Source organism: Arachis hypogaea, chromosome 10 (genome assembly GCF_003086295.3).
Source record: "Arachis hypogaea cultivar Tifrunner chromosome 10, arahy.Tifrunner.gnm2.J5K5, whole genome shotgun sequence".
Lineage (NCBI taxonomy): Eukaryota > Viridiplantae > Streptophyta > Magnoliopsida > Fabales > Fabaceae > Arachis > Arachis hypogaea.
Genome location: NC_092045.1, coordinates 93635747 through 93640116, shown reverse-complemented (window position 1 = coordinate 93640116; position 4370 = coordinate 93635747).

The window sequence follows — 4370 nt, the reverse complement described above, 5'->3', positions numbered from 1 at the left end:
TCTGATGCTATTTAAGTCAAGTATTGAAGGGGAATCAAGGGACTTTTAGGTACTTTTGATCATTAGCTTAGTTTTAGGAGTTAGAGTTAGTTTTAGAGAGAGAAGCTCTCACTTCTCTCTAGGATTAGGAATTAGGGTTAGATTAGGATCTCATAGTTCTAGGTTTAATTCAAGTCTCCTTCTACTTCTACCTTCAAGTGGTGATTGCTACACTTTGGTTCTTCTTTCTATCCCTATCCTCTTGTTGTAATTTCTCTTATTTTGTCTCTAGGTTTTGTAATTGAGATATTCTTGTTCTTTTGTTTTCTTTTAATAATGCAATTTGAGATAATTCATGTGAATGTGATGTTGTTGATTGTTGTTTTGTTAATTCTTTGTAATTGTTGGTTGTTGATTCCTTTTATTCTTACAAATAAAAATACTTTCTTTCATTACCCTCCAAGTGTTTGATGAAATGCTTGAGAGGATGTTAGAGTAGGATTTTATGTTCTTGGCTTGAGAAGGTAACTTAGGATTTCTTGAGTCACTAGTGTCCAATTGATTGCTAGTTGATAGCCATTAACTCTAGCCTTCATTAATCCAATTAGTGGAAAGCTAGGACTAGGATTGATATAACTCACTTGACTTTCCTTTGTTAATTGATTTAAGGATGACTAAGTGGGATTAATCCTTGCAACTACCATACTTGTGGCTAGTGATAATGATGAAGACCCTTGACAACCAAATCTTGCCAAGACCATTTTGTTAATAAAGTTTTCTTACCATTTACTATTCATTTTTCTCATCTAAAACCCCAAAATAAATAAATCCATAACCAATAACAAGAACACTACCCTGCAAGTCCTTTGAGAGACGACCCGAGGTCCAATACTTCGGTTTATAAATTCTAGGGGTTTGTTTTAGTGACAAACAACTTTTTGTATGAAAGGATTATTGTTTGGTTTAGAAACTATACTTGCAACGAGAATTCATTTGTGAAATTCTAAACCGTCAAAAATCCGATCGTCATAGGACACTTCAAGTTTAACTGTCCAAAGCTCAAGAAAGAGGACAAGGCAAAGAAAGAAAAGAAGAAAGTACTCATGGCGTCTTGGGAGGATCTAGATAATGATTCGGATGAGGATGAAGACTCCGAACATGAAACACAAATCTCTTTTATGGCTGGTCATGATCAATTAGATGAGGTAAATTATTTTGACTTGTCTATTGAAGATTTACATGTTATTATTGATGATCTCTCTCACCATTCTGAAAAACTATGAATAAATACAATAAATGTAAATATGAAAATAAAGTTCTGAAAGCTGAAAATAAATTTTTGAAAGAGAAAGTGAAGGAAATTGAATGTGCTATTGATCTTGTTGAAGAAAATAGATTTTTAAAATATGAAATTGAAAAATTCAAAGGAAAGCACACGGTTGACGCTTCACAAGAACTGATTACAGAAGACGAAAGATTAAATGAAATGATTAAAGGATTGAATAATGATTTAGCAAAATTTGTACACAGTTCCAGCAACTTGGACAAATTACTTGCTAATCGAAGTCCATTATTTGAAAAATCTGGTTTGAATTATGTGACAAAGAATGATGTAGTTTTTGAAAAATTATTTAACAAGACCAAGGCATCAACCTGAAAAAATAAAACCCTCAATTAATAATTCTGGTATTGGGTATTTTTTTGAAAATGATGCTGGTTATGAAATACCATATTTTGATATAAATGCATCATCATCAAAAACCAAATCTGTGTTAAAAAATTATGATATGGGTTGTTTTTCTAACAATAATGCTGCTTTTGAAAAACCAATTTTGACAAAAGTACCTCATTTACAAGAAACAGTTTTGTGTCAAAAAATTATGATTTGAGCTATGTTGCAAAAAGAGGTGCAAATGTTGGGAAACGGTTCATCAAAAGAAATACATCCTTTTCAAAAATAAAATTTTCATAACCTTAATCAATTTCAGCATCATAATATTAATTACTTTCAGCATCATGCAATCAAAAATCATTGTTCTAATTGCAATAAAAATTATCATTCTTTCCCTCAATGTTTTATTGACAAAAGAATTGTGGAAAATAAAACATACAAGATTGTTTGTGATTTTAATGAACATGAGAAATCAAGATGGATTAACTTCAAATGATCCAAACTTGTTTGGATACCTAAGGCCGCTTAAGAATGATTGCAGATTTGCCTAGCGTCCAAGAGGAAGAAAGATCTATGGTACTTGGACAACGAATGTTCTAGGCACATGACGGGAAAGTCTACCTTCTTTGTTAGTCTCAACAACTATGATGATGGCCTTGTGACCTTTGGAGATGACGGTAAAGGAAAAATAATTGCAATTGAAAAAGTGGGTAAAAATCTTTCTACCTTCATTGATAATGTTTTCTTAGTTGATGGACTGAAACACAATCTTTTGAGCATAAGTCAACTATGTAATCTTGGTTATTTAGTTATTTTCAAAAAATTAGATTGCCAAGTTGTGTGTGAAAAATCAAATGAAGTATTATTTGTAGCTAAACGGTGTGATAATGTGTATAGACTCACTCTTGACAAATTAAAGAGTCAAAATGTAGCTTGCTTTCACTCAAAAGATTATGAAAAGTGGCTATGGCACAAAAGATTAGGTGATGCTAGCATGTTTCAGATTAACAAGCTTGTTAAAAGGGATTTAGTGAAAGATCTTCCTAAAATAAGATTTGACAAAGATATTACTTGTGATGCATGTCAAATGGAAAAACAAACAAAAAGATTTTTCAAATCAAAGGAAGACATTTCTACTAAAATACCCCTTGAATTGCTACATATTGATCTCTTTGGTCCAACTAGAACTCAAAGTTTGGGTGGTAAACATTATGGTTTAGTAATTGTGGATGACTATACAAGAATTGGTTGGGTTCTTTTTCTAGTACATAAAAAATGATGTTTTTTCATCCTTTGAAGTATTTTGCAAAAGAATTCAAAATGAAAAGGATTTAAAGATTGTCTCTATTAGAAGTGATCATGGAAAAGAGTTTGAAAATCAATTTTTTGAATCCTTTTCTGATGAACTTGGAATTTCACATAATTTTTCTTGTCCAAGAACTCCACAACAAAATGGTATTGTTGAGAGAATGGATCGAAGTCTTCAAGAAATGGCAAGGACCATATTATGTGAAAGTGAAGTTCCCAAGCTTCTTTGAGATGAAGTCGTGAATACGGCATGCTACATTTTGGATAGAACCATCATTAGAAATTTTTTAAAGAAAACTCTTTATGAACTGTGGAAAGGAAATCCACCAAATCTAAAATATTTTCGTATCTTTGGATGCAAGTGCTTTATTTCAAATACCAAAAATAATTTAGAAAATTTTGATCCAAAGGCCTATGAATGTATTTTTGTTGGACATTCCACAACTAGCAAAATCTATAGAGTTTATCATGAAGAGGCTAAAATCATTGAGAAATACATACATGTTATATTTTGTGATTCCAATACTATTTCAAGTGTTTCAGAAGATTATGATGCAGGAAATCAAGTGAAAAATAGCATGAGTGAAGCTCTTAATCAAGACCAATCTGAATTTGTGCAATCTTTCCCTATCTCAGCTGATGCAGACGATTTTACAGGAGACAAACTGATTTTATCTCCTGCAACTGATGAAATTCTTGGGAATGTTAACCAAACTGAACCATCTCAAGCTGAATCTGTTCCTAAATTACTAAGGCCCCGTGAATAAAGATTTTTAAAGAACTATCCTCAAGAATTCATCATTGGAGATCCCTCTCAAGGTGTCACTACAAGATTCTCAATAAGAAGAGTATCGGAAGAAAACAATTTAGCACTTCTCTCTTAAATTGAACCTCAAACTGTCAAAGAGGCTCTAGGTGATCCTTTTTGGGTCAAAGCTATGGAGGAAGAGCTACAACAATATGAGAAGAATCAAGTATGGACTCTTGTACTGGATCCAATTGAAAACAAAGTGACGGGTACTAAATGAATTTTTAAGAACAAACTGAACAAGGATGGAAGCATAGCAAGAAACAAAGCTAGATTGGTGGCACAAGGATATGATCAAGAGGAATTGATAGATTTTGATGAATCATTTTCTCCTGTGTCCCGAATAGAAGCTATAAGACTTCTCCTTGCTTATGCTGTCCATTGTGGTTTTAAACTTTTTCAAATGGATGTGAAATGTGCTTTCTTAAATGGTGTGATTGATAGAGAAGTGTATATGGCACAGTCCCCTAATTTTGAAAATAAAGAATTTTCAAATCAAGTTTTCAAGCTTTCCCAAGCACTTTATGGTTTAAGGCAAGATCCTAGAGTTTGGTATGAAAGACTTAGTTCTTTTCTTTTGAAAAACGATTTTTAAAGAGGCAC